Genomic DNA, 18,931 nt, shown 5'->3' with positions numbered 1-18,931 from the left:
ATCATCCCATTATTCTAACATGACAGATCTGCTGTTCACTTCCAGCCTTTTCTGTGCACATTTTCAGGGTTTGTTGCCTTTGATGCAGGGTGGCTTAGAGCAGCTCGATTCACAATTCACCTCACGGGATCATGTTGGATTTGTTCATTGTCACATGTACTGAGGTACAGTGAAAAGTATTGTTATGCGTACAGTTCAGGCAGATCATTCCGTACATGAGAAAAATACATTGGGCAAACATAAATACATAATGTAGGTACATAGACACAGGCATCGGGTGAAGCACACAGGAGTGTAGTACGACTCAGGAGAGAAGAAGTGTGTAGAGATCAGATCAGTCCAGTTCAGTCGGACTTCCAGTTCGGGTCTCTTCAACTTCCAGGTCGGGTCATCTGATCCAGTCCACAGGTGAGTGAGGACCTTCAAACCTGCAAGAGAACATAAAAGAGAAAGGCTAGTGATAATGTTGGTGTTAGAATTAAGTTTTCAGAGTATAGTATGGTTATAAGAGATGTAGGAAGAGGATCTGTGTGGGAGAGTTCGCAGAGTCACCACACTCCGGCGCCATCTTGCATTTTAGTCAATGGTCAATGTGGTCAATGCATACTTATATAACTGCTGTCGAATCAGAATCGGGGCGGTGACACCAGGGTATTAAGTAGCCACTAATTGGTTACTTAAGGGCATCAATTGGCTCAGAGACCAGCAGGACACCGAACGCCTCCCTCGCCTCAGGTACATCGCAGTGGCAGTGATGAAGAAATGGGCATGGCACCATCTTGGTATTCAGTTTTACACTTCCTCACCAACCCATCTCCAGCCCTGGAATAGAACTTGAAACAATTAATCAAACGTAAGGCATGGCATCCAGTCCTTTAACTGTGCAGACCTCAGGTCACCTCTGACTGTATGTCCATCTGAGGTAAATCGGTCAAGTTTCTTGAACTAACTGAGTGCCTTTCTGAGCCCATTATATCATCCGCACGGAGGGAGATCAAACCTGAGCTCAGTACCCGACAGTCTGAGCAGTGAGCTGTATAGTGACAAAAGTATGTCCTTTCCTTCCGACTGAATGACTCTCCGAACACATCCCGGCTCCCTGTTTGACTTATCATCAGATCCAGCACCTTCAGTGATCCTTGCATAACACCAGCTACATCTTTTTTCTTTCTCAACTTCTTTCAGTATTGTTTCTTGTGTATTCTGTGGTTGGCCAGGTCAACATGCACAGCACGACTATATTTATCTAATTTAAATGCCATTGTTGCCCCCTCCGCCACCACGTTTTGCGTGTGGTTGTATTCTTTCATTGTTTTAACTCTCAAACTACCTTTTTGTGTCACCTGCAAACTGACTGACTGGATTGCCAACAGCACCGTCAGATAAAAACCATGAAGGTTACTCTTCAAAGCTATTTCATTGACTGTAAAACACTCTGCAATGTCCTGGAGGTGCAAGGGGTGTTTTATAACGCAAGTCCTTTCCTTTATAGGCCCGTAACTTCCTCTCTGATCCTGTACTTAAGTCGATTGACAACCCAGAAGCTCGACGCACGGACATGCGCACTGGAAGAGCACGGGGTTTAAATTCTTTGTCCGGTTTTCTTTATCGCCTTGACTTCATGATCTGTGTTGGACCGCCTGTATTAAAAATCCAGGGGCAGCACTAACTTGGTCGACATGCCCTGATGTTAGGTAAGTTTTTACACTTATCTATTTGCGCTTTCTTTTCTCGGTCCAGGGTCAGCGAGCAGAGGCAGGAGACATCGGGAATCATTTTTCCCCGTATGTTAATGTTATGTATTATTAGCATTTCTAAGTGTTTAAAATGCAGATAAGGTGAATGGAATGTATTTTTTTTCAAACTTTGGTTTGTCAGGAGGCTGCTAATTCCATTAAAAAGGTACTTTAGTAAGTTTGAGTCACAAAGTGAAAGAAAGATTTTCTTAAACTTTGGTTTGTCATAATAATAATAATCCTTATTATTGTCACAAGTTGGCTTACATTAACACTGCAATGAAGTTACTGTGAAAATATCCTTGTCGCCACATTCTGGCACCTATTCGGGTACACAGAGGGAAAATTCAGAATGTCAAATTCACCTAAGAGGCACGTCTTTCGGGACTTGTTGAAATAAACCGGAGCACCCGGAGGAAACCCACGCAGACACGGGGAGAACGTGCAGACTCTGTACATAAGTGATCCAAGCCAGAAATCGAACCCGGGTCCCTGGCGCTGTGAGGCAACAGTGCTAACCACTGTGCCGCCCAAGGAACTATAATGGATAGAATGGATTTTATAGTTTATGTGATCTTCGGTGATCACTCGCTAACGAGTATGGTTGTCCAACTAAAATAGCCTGTGTTATTGGTCATGGGTCCTGTGCATTACTGATGAGCCCGATCCTAGAGCCGTACCTTCAATCACTCACTTTGCAGGAGTTTCCAAAAGATATTCCTTTCTCAGGCTTCTTTTCCGGGCCTCCTCTTGCCATCGGGTGTTCTCGAAGAATTGTGTCCCTTCAATCAGAAGATTCCTCCGAGTAGGCTTCTTCTGAGGTAGTGTCTCCCAGGCATTGACACCTATGTTCCATTCCTTTAGGTAAGCCTTTAAGGTGTCTTTGAAGAGCTTCCTTTTTCTTCCTCTTGTTCAGGATCCTTCCTTGAGCTGAGTGAAGAAGATTTGCTTTGGCAGTCGGGACTCTGACATCCTAAGCATATGGGCAGCCCAGCAGAGTTGGTTTTGGATGATCATGGACTCGATCCTAGTGCTATTGACTCCTTCAAGGACACTAATGTTAGCACGCCTGTCCTCCCAACTGATTCAGAGCTAAAGTACATTTGGATTTTGCAATGTATTTTAAGCTGTGTTGTTTAAGATTATCCTTGATGTAATGTTCATCCTTACAAGCCTCAGTGATTACTTCAAATGCTTGAACAAAGTTTAATGCTTTACTTGATGTATGCAAGCTTCCTGTAAGCTAATGTGAATTATCTCTCTGACAGGTATTGCAGCATGCAGGGCAAATTCAAAATCTGTAGTCATTCTTCACCTCCACTGGAGCATCGCATTTATAGCTTGGCTTCTTAAAATCCTTGAACTTCTTTGGGGGCTTCGGCGTAGGCACTGGGATCATGGGAGAAGAATCAGGCTACATCTCCACCTGGTGAGGAAGCAAATCAATTACCCACCCCGAGGAGCGTACAGGCAAAGGACATCCCAAAATGATGTCAACGGAGAGGTGTGCCAGGACACTGCACGTCAGCAGCTGCTGCTTTTGGACTTTGAGCTTGTAAAATTAACAATTGATATGTTTAAACCCTCTCTTCCTCCTCATCTCACTTCCTCCCTCCCCCCATTCCCCCCTTTCCTCCTCTTTACAAATAAACAATTGTGTTTATGTGGAAAAATGTATTTTATTGACTTATGTTTTAGTGAGAAAATATATTTTATTGCACAAATTTTGCAAAAGTTGAGGTTATTACAGAAAATGTCATTGCTCAGCTGATAACTTTAACTGGTTTCAGAATTTGGTATTTATTAAGTTATTTTTGTTAGTAAATGCTCGCCATTAAACTTTACAAACTTCTACAAATGTCTTACTGAAACATCAAAACACAACATTTAATTATGAGATAATTATAAATGAATAAGATAATTGAAGTAAACGAGGCAGAAACATAACACGGGTAACACAGCGGCACACTGGTTAACTTTGCTGCCTCGCACCACCAGGGACCAGGGTTGAATTCGGATCTTGGGTCATTGCCTGTGTGCTGTTTACGCATTTTCCCCCTGTCTGCGTGGGATCCCTCCGGGTGCTCCCACAGTCCAAAGATATGCAGGTCAGGTGGATTGGCCATGCTAAATTGCTTCTTAGAGACTAGCGGCTAGTTGGGACTACGGGATTGGGGCGGGGGTGTGGGCCTGGGTAGGGTGCTCTTTTGGAGCATCGGTGCGACCCGATGGGCCGAATGGCTTCTTCTCTACTGCAGTGATTCTATAAACACAAATAAAAAACAATGCTGTAAGGACAGTGACAGCAAAAAGCCCTGGGGTGCTTTTAAAATCTTTTAATCTAAATTAAAACATGCAAATACTTTTAAGCATGCCACACACAAACAATATAATAATATACTGCAGATTTAAATAGTTTCACAGATTTAAAACAAATAACAAAATCCATGTTCACTTAATAATAATAGTCACCTTTAATCATAAGAAGTAAAATAAAAAAAATAAAATTAACAATTACTACAAAAGGACCAATGACAACAGCAATGCCGGCCTGTATAAAAGAACAAGCAAAAGAAACTTTTTAAAACTTCTACATACCTTTAAAACATTCGTTAAACATGTTGCCTGTTGTCTTCAATATAAATCTGCAGTTTAAATGCCTGCCTTCAATGGGCGTCACTGTAGCTGCTCCGTCACAAGGGAACATGGTTACATCGAAGCTGCGCCGCGCTGGAGCCTGTGCGCTGGAGCCTGCGCGCTGGAGGCCCGCGGCTGCCGCTGAAGCAGGAAGGTCCACGCACTTTCTGAGGGTATATAAGTGCGCAGTTTTCTATGTCAGGATCAGCGGCCCATGGTTTTCCGCCGACAATCGGAGGTTGCAGATATAATCAGTGTTACAGCACAGAATGAGGCCGTTCGGCCCATCGTGCCTGTGACGGTGTTTTAGTGGAGCTATCCAGTTAGTCCCACAGCCATGGGGCTGGATTTTCTGTTCCTAAGACTATGTTGACATCGGGGCAGGAGTCGTGGACCTCCACCACAGCAAAACTGACGCCGCACCTGGACTGATTCAGTGACCGTGGAGGGGCTAGCACCGACACTCGGGAGGCTGACAAGCTGCAGCCGCAAATACACATTACACTCCCCACACACACTCATCCCAGCCAACAGGATGCGCTGGAGTGCGCCCATCTCACTGATTTGTCGGCTGGGGACAGAGTGCACTTAGGGGGTGAGCCCTGAGGGGACGTCCAAACAACCTGTGGCCCTAAGTTCACAGTGGGCGGTCAGCAGCGTGCGCAGCTGCATGGCTGCCTTGCAGGCCGCAGCAATGGTGCTCCGTGCCCATCCATCCTGACCCCACAGCCCACCTCCTGGCCACCCCCTTTCTACGCTCCCCTGGCTCTGGCAGCAGCCTACCGGCCAGCGGCACGACTGTCAGCAAACTATGGTGATGTTGGACGCTCTCCGTACCCGCCCCCCCCCCCCCCCCCCCCCACCTCCCTCAGCAGCCACGGGACCTGTTTCACGATTTTTAAAAGCACAAGTGAACTTTGCCGTCGGGAATTCGCCCCGTGGAGGCGGAGCATCGCAGAGGTCCCTGGTCCGGCCCGCTAATGATATGCCAACGACGTTTACTGGACATGCGTTCTGGAAAGCACTGACGCCGTTGTCGAGGCGACGGAGAATTGCAATTTGGCGTGAAACCGCCACGATTTCACCGTCAAAACCGATTGTCCGCCCAAACCCGCTTTTTGATTGCGGTGCCGGCCGATGGAGAATCCCGTCCATGATCTTTCCCAATGAGCCTTACTTTCCTTCCTTCCCAAATCGTTTTTCAATTCTCCTTTGGAATGTTACCATCGTGTCCACTTCACCCTGCTTTCAGCCAGCGACCTGCTGTGTAAAACACGATTTCCTCAGGTCATTTCTGGCTCCGCTGCTAGTCAAATCAGTACCCCTTTGGTTGCCAACCCTTATTCTTTCTTATTTGCTCTATCGAAATGATTGATGATTTTGAACGCCTCTCTCAAATAACCTCTTAGCTTTCTCTTCTGTAAAGGAGAATAGCCCTGGCTTCTCCACTCTCTCCACATAAGGAAATCCTTGACCCCGAGTGCCGTCCTAGTAAATCTCTTCTGCGCCCTCCTCAAAACCTTGGCATTCTTCCGAAAGTGCGATATTCTGAATTGAACTCAAGATTTTCCAGCTGAGGCCAGACCAATGTTTTATTAAAGGTTTAGACTAACTTCCCTGATGTATTCCACTACTAATAAATCCAAGGGCCGATTAGATTTTTTTTTCAAAACCGCCTTTTCTACTTGAGCTGCAACCTTAAAGGATTCGCGTACCTTCACCTCAGATACCTCATTTTCTGCACTCTCTTTAAGACGGCTCTGTTTTGCATCCCCTCCCCCACTTTTATCACTCCCATCAATATTACATATCATTTCACACTTCTCGGTGTTAATTCTGTTCTTGCGCATGTCTGACAAATCCCCTGATTAGCCTATGTATGTGGTTCTGTTACGAACCCTCCTCATTATTTACTGCGTTGTCACCTGCAAACATCAAAATTATGCCATGTTTACTCAGGTCCAGATCATTAACACAATGAACCGACACCCATTCAATCCATTTCCTTTTCCCTTTCTTTTCTGGCATTTTCCTCACGTTTGCCCTGTCTGCATTTTGTCTTTATTTGTGGATGTAAACTGCTGAAGCAATAAAGTTTGTTGGGTATTTTGCTGACTAGGATTACAATAATTATGCAGGAGGGTGAGAATGTTGCAGCTCATTAATCTGCACTGATTACTTACACAATAGCCTCCTGTACTGAAAATGAGTATTATAGAAATGTCAGGTAATTGTCCCAGCAGTGACATGCTGATAACTCACCAATTCTAATTTTTGCTCAAAGCTAAAGCCCAGTTTATGAAATGACGTGTTCTTATTAACATGTTATTGCTCAGACATGAACACTGGATGAAGGTTTTGTTTTGTTTTTTTCAGACCTGACACCTGATTTAGCTCAAAGGGTACACTAAATATCCCGCTCATCCAAACGGCCTACTGCAGGTGCGCACTGCGACGAGCGCCCAAAGAGGTTGTCCCAAGAACTTCCCAAAATCGCTCTTTCGGCCTCACATTAATCATCACAATCCAGTTGCCAGGGCCTGTTGTACTTTCACAGGCAGATCACCACTCCCCACGGAGCCAGCTTGGCCCACCTGCCTCTCCATCAGATAAGCCCTGGGTGGTAAGAGGTGAATGGGAGGGGGTGGGGATCATAGACCGCTAGTGGCCCAGAGTTCCTCTCAATGTGGCTCCAACTGATGGCAAGTTAAATAAAATTTACTTGCTACAATATTCCAATTGATGGACAAAATTTACTCACTACAATGTTCCAGTAATCTCTTTAACAGGTATCCTGGTCCACCCTCTGCCCATTCTCCTGTGGCCCACGCCAACTGCTCCAACCAGGGATTGCCCAAAGGCCACTGTCTGACATGGATGTCTTCATTTGGGCCTGTAGAGGTGCAGCCAATGCCAATGACTCATGCCAAATATGTTGATCAAATTTGAGGACCAATTTCTACCAATTCCCAACATCCCGGTCAGGGCGGGCACTTGTCTCCAGAGTCCCAAATCGCAGTTCACGCAGCAGGATTTCCTGTTCCGATTGTCTCTGCCCCATGCCAATGACGGAACAGGAATTCCAGCATTCAACATCAGGAGTACCATTTGAATGTATTTAAATATCATCGTCAGGCCTTTATACCTGGTTGTTCTGCACCGTTAGAATGTCCATTTGCATCATTGCGAGGCCCCCTATACTGGGCGAGCAGAATCCTCTGGAGACACGCAGGTGCATACATCTCCCAGGGGCAGACAATCAAGCCCAGGCAGTACCCTGGCAATGCTCCATAACTGCCCCCGGTGCTGCCCCTGGCACTGCCCAGGGCACTTCCCCATGGCTCTGCCTTGGCACCATCCCTGGCACTGCCCCTGGGCACTTCCCCTGGCTGCCCCAGCACCGCCCTTGGCACTGCCAGCTGGCACTGTCCTCTGGCACTGCGCAGTGCCGGGGCAGTGTCAGAGAGTGTTCCTTGAGGGGGAAGTGTTGTGTGGGTGGGTGTTCCATGATGGGATGGGTGGTGGTGGGGGGGTGGGGGGGGTCCCATTGATAGGGGTGCTTCCTTCTGGGGGGTTGCTACGGTTTCCAGTTTTAATTTTTGTTAATCGGCACCCCAATCGTTTACAGATTAAGCTGCTGGTGGGGCATCATGGGACCCGCCCCTTAACTTTTTTCTTCTAAGTACCTCAAAACATGGCGGAGGAAGCTGCCCTTGGGGCCAGCAGCATCCACGCCATTTTCCTGCTCGCTGTGCCACTCTGCAGAAAAATGAGAAAATTCGGGCCTTGCACTCCTTTGTAGCCCTACCAAAAGCCAGAACTTGCAACTCCCCCGACTCTGTCCAAACTGCCAGAGCAAACGGGTCTGTCGATAACACCGATAAATCCCATTTCCCTTCCCTACTATCGTCACATAATATATATCCAGCTCCAACATCTTGTACTGTATATACATAGATTAAAGCACACACACCCACACACACAGATGCACTCACACAGATATACACACACATACATAGATGTACACACCCACATACCCACACGTACACACACAAACACTCACATAGATATACACACACCCACACACACCCACAGACACTCACACAGACATACACAACTCGCACACTCCACACAGACTCATACAGATATATATGCACACACACACAGATACACACACACACACACAGATACACAAACCCACTGCACACAGATACACACACCCACACCACGCAGATATACACACACACAGATAGGCACACAGACACACTCACACAGATGTATATATATATACACACACACCCACACCACACAATACACACCACACACACAGATATGCACACACTGACACTCACACATATATACACACACACATACAGAAACACACACAGATAGTCACACACAAACACGCAGATACATAAAGACACACACACACAGATACACACACTCGCACAGATATACACACACCTACACAGATATACACACACACACACATTGCTATGCACACACAGATACACTTGCACATAGATATGCACGTACACAAAATACACACAAAGATGCACACACACTCACATATAGACACACATATGGACACAAAGATACACACACATATACACTCACACACACACATACAGATAAACACACTCACACACACACATACATACACATTTATACACACACACCCGTACACACACCCTCGCTCACGCATACACAAATACACATACACAGACATACAAACACACACATAGAGACACACACATCCCAATACCCTGTATTAAATATCCCCAACGTACACACACTCACATAGACTTACACACACACACACACTCGCTCACTCACTCACAGTCATACACACACTCCCCACACACACATGCAAGCAAAACAACTCTACACATATTTAAAGGTCACTCAGTTATGAATGTTGCAGAATAATAGAGGGAATCATGGGATTTGATTCCCAGCAACAGTGAAAATCCCAGATTACTATTTAATAAAAATGGATTTGTTTACCCTGACATATTGCAAAGTTGGATGTTTGTTATATTGGGCATGATCGAGCTGCCTCGATGACGTCACAAGGCTGTTAAATCTCGCAAGAAGCCACTCGCAAGATTTGTGACACTCGGAACGCATCACGAGATCTAACGAGATCTCACGTGACGTTATGATTTGGATCTTGCCCTCGCTGGGCGAGATCCAGATATATATATTTGAATGAGCTATTATAGCAATTTAAATATGTCGGCACCCGATTGCGCTGAGGTCCGGGAATGAACGTCCGCACCTGGGTGACCTCGCCATACCGTCGTTTAGCACTGGTCCACACAAACACTGAACCGGTGAAATGGCACCTGCGGCTCTCACAGGCCATTGAAGACCTCTGGATGGTCAGGGAAAGGGCATGGTTGCACCCTGGCTCTCCCTCTGGCGCCCAAGCACTTTGGCACTGGCACCTTGGTACTGTCACCCTGGCATTGCCAAGGTGCCTGGGTGGCACGTGCAGGCTGGTGGGGACACTGCAGGGTGCCCAGGTGCCAGGATGGCACTGCCCAAAGGCCGGGGCCCGAGTGGGGCCATTCCACTGAAAGGCACGATGAGGGGGGATATGAAGGGTGAGGGGTTGAAGGGCGGATATGAAGGAGCTTTATAAAGGTTGGGGGGGTTGAATGGTGGGGGTTCTGAAAGCAGGGGTACCCAAAAGGGGGGGTGGGTAGGCCTGAAAAGGGGGAGCCCCTCAGTGACCCTATAGCGGGGTGTCCTCAATTGGGGGGGGGGGTAATGCCCATGTATGTGGGGTGGTTATTTTGCCCATGAGTGGCCGGGTGGGGGCCCTCAAGCTTTCAATATGGCAGCACAGTCTCTGCAAAACTGATAGCGCCGGTGAGTTCAGCCCCCCATTAAAAAACCTCCAAGGGCGTGATCTACCTGAATGGGGACAGAGCCCCGTAGCGCGAGATTAGCCAGGTGCATCCCGGTGCTCGGAGAGCCGAGAACCACCCTGCTATCTAGTGCCCATCCGGGGAGATCGGGGTCTCAGCGCGGAACTCCAGAAGAAGCTACACTTAGCCCTGTTTTCTGCCGTGAGGAGCTCCGCTCGCTGGAACTCCTCAGTGCAGCGAGATCAGGCACCATTTTAAATGCCGTCCCAATGTCTCGGGTTCCTGCGCAACACCCGAACCCTCCCCAATCCCAACTCACTATAGGTGGGTCCCTGGATCCCCCCCGCACCATCCCTGGGCACCCCTGCAGCCCGATCACCGCCATGTAAAAAATGCTAGCTCGGTACTTTGGCAGTGCCATGTGGGCACCCAGGTGGCACTGCCAGGGCATCAAGCTGGCACTGCCAGTTTTCCAGTCAGGCAGTATCATGGTGCCCAGGTGGCACCAGCAGGGCTAGGGTAGCACCCTGCACAAAGGGCCTGCACCTTGGGCCTTGAATGCCCTGGGAGACCCCCACGATTGCCGTTCTGTCAGGTCCCCGTTTGTGGAGACCAGCACTGAACGGTGCTCGCCTCGGGTCTCCAAGGCAGGGTTAGATCCCAATACCTTGGTTAGATCCCGGGAATGTACATTAGAGTGAGACTAGATCTGCCGGAAAGTGATCCCACCCACAATGGGTGGGATTCATATTGCGACATCTTGCGAGATCATATTAGATCACGCGAGACATAACGAGTCGAGTAGATCCCGGAAGTGGGATCTCCCGATGTCTACCAGTGATGATGCGTTGCGCTGCTTTTCAGGTGCGATGCAGTAGATCCTGCTCTAAGTGTGGGCTATAGCAGGGAGAAAGCCCCCAAGGCCCAGGTAAAATGACTAAAGTGTGGGTAAATACAGTGTGAAACCCACCCAAAAAGCTGGCAAGAATCACCACACCAAATCCATCCAAAATGAGACTTGGAAATGTTTTGGTTAAATCGTGCCCGTTGAGTGCCCCTCCAGTTTTAGGATAGAAATCATCATACTGACAATGAGCATTGTCAAAGAAGACTTTCTAGTTGGCAATATCTAGTTTAATGAATGACAGTGTGTAGTGACCAAGTTAACTGAAGGCCTTCTACTTCTGCCCTGTCCTCCTTCAGTTCACACGTTCACACACCTCCTTTACTGCTGAGGAATATCGCACTGACATGGAATCCCTTTCTTCGGCCTGTCCCTTGAATCATAGACAAGTTACAGCACAGAAGGAGGCCATTCGGCCCATCTTGTCCATGCCAGACCTAGGACACCCAGGTGCCCTTGTTAATCACAGACTTCAGCACCTAGCCCATAGCCCTGTTGCTTAGAGCACTTGAGGAGCAGATCCAGGTACCTTTTAAAAGACTTTTGGGCCTCTACCTCCACCACCAACTCGGGCAGCGAATTCCAGACTCCCGCTACCCTATGTAAAAAGGCTTTTCCTCATGCCCCCTCTACACCTTCTGCCGCTTATCTGTATCTATGTCCCCTGGTTCTAGAATTCTCCACCAAGGGAAACAATTTGATCCTGTCCACCCTATCTATTCCCCTTATAATTTTGTACACCTCAATTAAGTCACCCCTCAGCCTACATTGTTCAAAGGAAAATAACCCCAACCTATCCAATCTCTCTTCATTGCTACACTTTTCTAGCCCTGGCAACATTCTTGTAAACACCCTCTGCACTGTCTCCAGAGCAATAACATCCTTCCTGTAATATGGTGACCAGACGTCACACAATACTCCAGTTTCGGCCTCACCAGTATTTTATACGCCTGGAAGAATGTTAATTATAAAAATATTCAAACCTTTTGATTTGGGTCCAATTGTTAAAGAAGAACGGCTTGGGAAGGTGAAATTGGACAACGATGAGTCTTAAATCAGTTGGAACTGTATCAGTCACCTACAACTGAACTGAATCTCAGACGGGCTGTCAGCAAATGCATTCCTGCCTCCTTTGTGGCCTTGGTTCTTCCATCCTGGCTACCTCCACCTGTCGTCCTGGCCTGTTGGTACATTGTCAGCATGTTATCAGTGAGATGCAGGCAGCAGGAATGACTTTGGCAGTTAGTGCACATCTATAGTGCTGGAAAACATGCCATGGTTTTTTAATTACAAACCCCCCAATAATATTTGTTCTCTTCCAACTGTAGTTAACACTTTGAATGGACTCACAGTAGGAAATTAGTGCCATTATTTCCCTGTTAGTCAATGCGTGATTAAGAGGACAGGTTAGTCTCACTGTGACTCTCACTAACGCCAGTCTGCTTTACGAGCGTTATTCCACAGGTCATTTCTGTACAATGACACAACCTCTGTAGATAGTGAGCAGAATGATGTCTTACGCCAATGTCCTTATGATTCGGCCTCCTGATGTAATCCGTGAATGACATCTTGCAGCCAGCATGTCCTAATAATAATAATAATTTTATTGTCACAAGTAGGCTTACATGAACACTACAATGAAGTTACTGTGAAAAGCCCCGAGTCGCCACACTCTGGCGCTTGTTCAGATACACAGAGGGAAAATTCAGAATGTCCAATTCACCTAACAGCACGTCTTCCGGGATTGTGGGAGGAAACCGGGGCACCCGGAAAAAATCCACGCTCCAGTAACTTCATTTGAAGCCTACTTGTGACAATAAGCGATTTTCATTTTTCCATTCATTTCATTTTTCATTCAGTCCTTAGAATCTGTTCTGCCATTCAATTTAATCATGGCAGAGTGATCTTAATTAATTAAAGTGCTTCTTAATTCCTTCTACACGCCTTTCTCTCATGACCCTTAATACCCTAACTAAAATCTAACGATCACAGTTTTGAAATATTCAATTGACTCCCAACCGCAACAGCATTTGAGTTGAGGCTTTTGCTCCCCTTTATGTGAAGAAGGGCTTCCTGATATCACTCCTGCATGGTCAAGCGCTGATTTTGAGCTTGGCCGGAATTCTCCAGCAGTTGGGATTTTCTGTTCCCATTGGCAGCGCACCGGTGCACACTGGTTTCCGGGCGGTGTAGGGTGGCTTCCACGGGAAATCCAATTGACAAGCGGCGGGGTCTAGAGAATCCTGCCACCAGCCAACAAACGACACGCTGTTGAAAAAGACGCGGCTGGGGGACCGGAGAATCCAACCTTTTATAACCCTTGTCCTGGACTCACCCACCAGAGGAAATGGTTTCACAGCTCCAGGGTCCCAGGTTCGATTCCCGGCTTGGGTCACTGTCTGTGCGGAGTCTGCACGTTCTCCCCGTGTGTGCGTGGGTTTCCTCCGGGTGCTCCGGTTTCCTCCCACAAGTCCCGAAAGACGTGCTGTTAAGTAATTTGGACATTTTGAATTCTCCCTCTGTGTACCCGAACAGGCGCCGGAATGTGGCGACGAGGGGCTTTTCACAGCAACTTCATCGCAGCGTTAATGTAAGCCCCGTGTGACAATAAAGACTATTAAAATTAAAAGAAACAATCCTGAAAACATTTGATGAATTCCGCCTCTAGGCTACATTTGGCAATCTGATTTTTCCAGTCTATATGTGGATGAAAATCCACCATGATGATCACCGTACCTTTCTGACAAGCTCTCATTATTTCTTCTTTGAAATCCCGTCTTACCATGTGGTTCCTGTTAGGGGACCCGTACATCACTCCTACAAGGGACTTCTTGCCTTCATTCCTGTTCATCTCTACCCAAACCTGGCTTCTTGAACTTAGGTCGGTCATCCCTCTCATTTGTGCTAATATCGTCTTTAATTAAAATTAAGAGGCAGTCCTCCACTATTTTCTAGCTTCTTGTCCTTCCTAAATGTCACATACACGGCAATATTCAGGTCCTAATTTATGTCATCCTGCAGCCATGTCTCTGTAATGGTTATAAGATCATATTCATTCATCTCTATTTGCGGTATTGGTTCATCTGTTTTATTTTGAATGCTACATGCATTCAGATACAGAGCACTAAGTTTTGGCCTTTTATTATTTTTGTAACCTCTCGCCTTATCTGCTGATTTGCACTGTCCGTCGTTTAATTTTATAGTCTGTTTATCATTTCCCACATTAATACCTTCCTCTCTTGCCTTGTCTCTACTCTGATTTATCACATCTTCCCAAATTTGATTCCTTGCCCTTACCGTTTAAGTTCAAAACCTCTCTACCTCTCTAGTTAACGGCTCACAAGAACACCAGTCCAAGCACAGTTCAGGTTTAGACTGTCCCAAAGATTATTACCTTTGGAGTCCTGCTTCTTAATTTGGTGCCTAACTCTTCATACTAACTATGGAGAGCCTCTTTCCTTATCCTACTTATGTTGTGGGCAGCTACAAGGACCACAACAACTGGATCGCTCCCCTTTCACTCCACATTCCTCACCAGCCCTGAGCAGAGGTACCGAACCCCGGCACTGGGCAGGCAACACAACCTTCTCGACTCTCATCCTTTGCTGAAGAGAACATGGTAGCACAGTGGTTAACTCTGTTGCTTCACAGCGCCAGGGTCCCGGGTTTGATTCCCGGCTTGGGTCACGTCACTGTCTATGCAGAGTCTGCGCGTTCTCCCCATGTCTGCGTGGGTTTCTTCCAGGTGCTCCGGTTTCCTCCCACAGTCGAAAGATTAGGTGGATTGCTCAAGCTAGATTGCCTTTAGTGTCCAAAAGTTAGGTTGGGTTGCGGGAATGGGGTGGAGGCATGGGCTTAAATAGGGTGCTCTTTCAGGGGCCGGTGCAGACTCGATGGGCCGAATGGCCTCCGTCTGCACTGTAAATTCTCTGACCCTAACAGTGTCAAACCCCTCTCAATGTACTGTCCCCTACTGACACTACATTTGCGTTTTCCCCCACCGCTTGTACGGCTTCCTGCACCATGGTACCATGGTCTGTCTACTCATCTACCTTGCAGACCTCGCTTTTGTGCAAACCCCTCAAGCCTGTTTGAGGAATCTGAGGCACCTCTACTACTGTCTGCTCTTTCCCTTTACTTGCCTCACTCACAGTCACATCTTCCTGTCCCTCACTGTTGACTGAAACAGGCGGCCCTATTCCAAGAGGTGTGACCATCATCTGGAACAAAGCGTCCAGGTGTCCCTCCCCTCCGCTTATGTTGCACAATGTCTGAATTCAGCTTCCAGATTAATAATCCTGATCCAGAATTCCTCTCGCGGCTTACACTGTCTATAAACTCGCTTATCCTGGATCGCCTCAACGCCCAAAAGCTCCCGTATCCCACAGCTGCAACGTAACTCCCGACTGCCTCTGCTCAGCCCCCATACAGGAAATGTCAGAGCAGGACTTTGGGAGAGTATTCACTGTTGGAGGTGCTGGCTTTTGTTAAAACCTGGGGTGAAATTCTCCCGAAACGGCGCGAAGTCCGCCGACTGGCGCCCAAAACGGCGCCAATCAGACGGGCATCGCGCCGCCCCAAAGGTGCGGAATGCTCCGCATCTTTGGGGGCCGAGCCCCAACACTGAGGGGCTAGGCCGACGCCGGAGGAATTTCCGCCCCGCCAGCTGGCGGAAACGGCCTTTGTTGCCCCGCCAGCTGGCGCGGAAATGACATCCCCGGGCGGCTCATGCGCGGGAGCGTCAGCAGCCGCTGACAGTTTCCCGCGCATGCGCAGTGGAGGGAGTCTCTTCCGCCTCCGCCATGGTGGAGACCGTGGCGGAGGCGGAAGGGAAAGAGTGCCCCCACGGCACAGGCCCGCCCGCGGATCGGTGGGCCCCGATCGCGGGCCAGGCCACCGTGGGGGCACCCCCCCGGGGCCAGATCGCCCCGCGCCCCCCCCCCCAGGACCCCGGAGCCCGCCCACGCCGCCTTGTCCCGCCGTTCAAAAGGTGGTTCAATCCACACCGGCAGGAAAGGCAATTTATCGGCGGGACTTCGGCCCATCCGGGCTGGAGAATCGAGCGGGGGGGCCCGCCAACCGGCGCGGCCCGATTCCCGCCCCCGCCGAATATCCGGTACCAGAGACTTCGGCAACCGGCGGGGGCAGGATTCACGGCAGTCCCCGGCGATTCTCCAACCCGGCGGGGGGTCGGAGAATGACGCCCCAGATCCCCATTTTCCTTCTCGGGTCAAAGCCTCCAAGAGGGGCAGGAGCATTTATCCGTCAGCTAACCTCCCCTCTCACAACCGAATAAGGTCAACTGGCCATTCATCTCTTTGCTGTTCATGGGATGCTCCTGTGTGCAAATCAATTGCTACACTCTCTGCAGAAATAGAAATGACTACGCTTCAGAGGTGACTGAGATGTGAAACTTTCGGAGATCATCCTCTGCACTTAAGCAGCATTTTCTGTTCTATCTCAGATTTTCAACACAGCTGACTTCTCCTGTTACCTTATTTTCCCCGATGTGGTCCTGGTAGTTTTGAAGTTATTTCTTTTGATATATAGCTGGGGAAAGAGTGGATTTTCTGAAGGTAGAAAATCTTTAAGTGGGAATAGAACTCTGATATAAAGTGGTGGTAACTACTTTGATCCAGAGAGTGGTGACGGACCTCCAGGCAACAGCCTGTGCTGTCGACCATCAAACCAGTGGCAGCACACACTGACGCTCATCAACCTGCCAAATGCTGGGCCATTGGAACCATCCAGATTAACTCACTCTACCTGCCTTCTTCCAGGCCCACTCCGCCCCATCCCTGTAACCTAACCTGTACATCCCTGGACATTAAGGGGCAATTTATCATGGCCAATCCCCCTAATTTGCACATCCTTGGACTGTGGGCGGAAACCGGAGCACCCGGAGGAAACCCACGCAGATATTGGGAGAAAGTGCAAACTCCGCACAGACATTCACCCCAGGCTGGAATCGAACCTGGGACCATGGCGCTGTGAGGCAGCAGTGCTAACCACCGTACCACCGTGCTTGGAACATTTCCAAATTTAAGGGTTGGGCAAAATATGCCACCATTTATAAAGGGGGAAATCAGAATATTTAAAAAAACACCTTTCAGCTAATGCGCGGGTAGTGTGTGGGGAAATCGGGGCAGTTTAAATCAGTGACAGAAGGATGTGTAACTCACTGCCAAAAGGAGCAGTTCAGGCAAATAGTTTTGGGACATTTAAGGGGAAGTTAGATCCAGAGAGAAGAGATTTGAATAATAATAATTTTTATTAATGTCACATTAACTTCGGCTTCCATAATTATCCTTCAACCAGCATTACTAAAGCAGACCACCTGATCGCTGTTTGTGGGAGCTTTATAATAATAAGCTTTATTGTCACAAGTAGGCTTACATTAATACTGCAATGAAGTTACTGTGAAAATCCCCTAGTCGCCACATTCCGACACCTATTCGGGTACACGGAGGGAGAATTCAGATGCTGGGATTCTCTAAAATTGCGGCTAAGTGTTGACGCCGGCGTAAACACCGGCGTCAACGGGCCTTCTGCCCCAGCGATTCCGTGGTCCACAGGGGGCCAGTACGACGCCGGGGTGCTGCACGCAGCACCGGCGGCGATACGCGGTCCTACACTGACATGTTAGAACCACGCCGGTGGGAACATGGCCGGTCGACCGCGGAGGATCGTCACAGGCCCCCGACCGGCGCCGGGTCGACCGTGCGCGGCTGGCGACGGACAGCGATTATCCGGTCGCTGGAGAATCACGTCCCGGTGTCGGACCGGCGTCGCGGGCCGTCTCGGCTTCAACTCCGATTCTCCGAGTCGGCGCTGGCTCGGAGAATCCCAGTCAGAATGTCCTTTAGCATACTGGGCTAAATCGCTGGCTTTGAAAGCAGACCAAGGCAGGCCAGCAGCACGGTTCAATTCCCGTAACAGCCTCCCCGAACAGGCGCCGGAATGTGGCGACTAGGGGCTTTTCACAGTAACTTCATCGAAGCCTACTTGTGACAATAAGCGATTTTCATTTCATTTCATTTCAAATTACCTACGCCTTTCGGATCTAGTGGGAGGAAACCGGAGGCACCCGGAGGAAACCCATGTAGACACGGGGAGAATGTGCAGACTCCGCACAGACAGTGACCCAAGCCGGGAATCGAACCTGGGACCCTGGAGCTGTGAAGCAACTGTGCTAATGTAGCCACCTGGGTTGGCCACTTCCCGACTTAAAATGGAGATCCGCAAAGAATGCAGGTAAATTCAGTCAAGCCAGGAAAAACGAGCAGGTGCAAAGTTTCTTGTGTATTAGAACTTGCAGAAACCCAGACAGCACTGAAACTAGCAACCATCCGCATATTAATGAGCGATCCCCGGGAACAATTGGAAACATTTCAGGTGAATAAGGCCAAGCCAGACTCCTCGGCGCCAGCAGGAGCCAAGGTAAAGGAAAGCCAACGGACACTCAGGAACCGCCCAGCGATCAGGGAACAGCTCCAGTATTGGAGAAATCGATCCAAGTGATCGGAACGTAGTCCAATCACTTGGAACCAGATATGGGGTCCGCCCCGAACAGCGCGAAGCCCCTGGGGACTATAAAGTAAAGTCCCCAAGTTCAATTCATCCTTCTTGGCAAGTCACTCAGCAGCTCGAAACAACCCTTGACAGTGACCTGCCGAGCCGCTGCATCAACCAAGTAAGTCTCCAGTCAACGCACGCTACGAGATAGGCGCTCCGAGCTACCAGTTTATACCAGCTTTGAATCCTGCAGACTCAGAATC

At 48.5% G+C, this 18,931-nt stretch overlaps 1 long non-coding RNA gene across 1 annotated transcript; it reads left to right on the top strand.

Moving 5' to 3' along the window:
• The first annotated feature begins 277 nt into the window (after positions 1–277).
• On the top strand, positions 278–3,364 carry LOC140408995 (uncharacterized). Its single transcript, XR_011940260.1, has 3 exons — positions 278–408; positions 1,493–1,694; positions 3,005–3,364. It is a non-coding gene; the product is annotated as an uncharacterized lncRNA (long non-coding RNA).
• Positions 3,365–18,931: the final 15,567 nt, after the last annotated feature.

The sequence above is a fragment of the Scyliorhinus torazame genome, chromosome 1 (genome assembly GCF_047496885.1).
Source record: "Scyliorhinus torazame isolate Kashiwa2021f chromosome 1, sScyTor2.1, whole genome shotgun sequence".
NCBI classification, from domain to species: domain Eukaryota; kingdom Metazoa; phylum Chordata; class Chondrichthyes; order Carcharhiniformes; family Scyliorhinidae; genus Scyliorhinus; species Scyliorhinus torazame.
The sequence above is the reverse complement of the archived record's forward strand: the minus strand, read 5'-3'. Positions and strand labels throughout refer to the sequence as shown.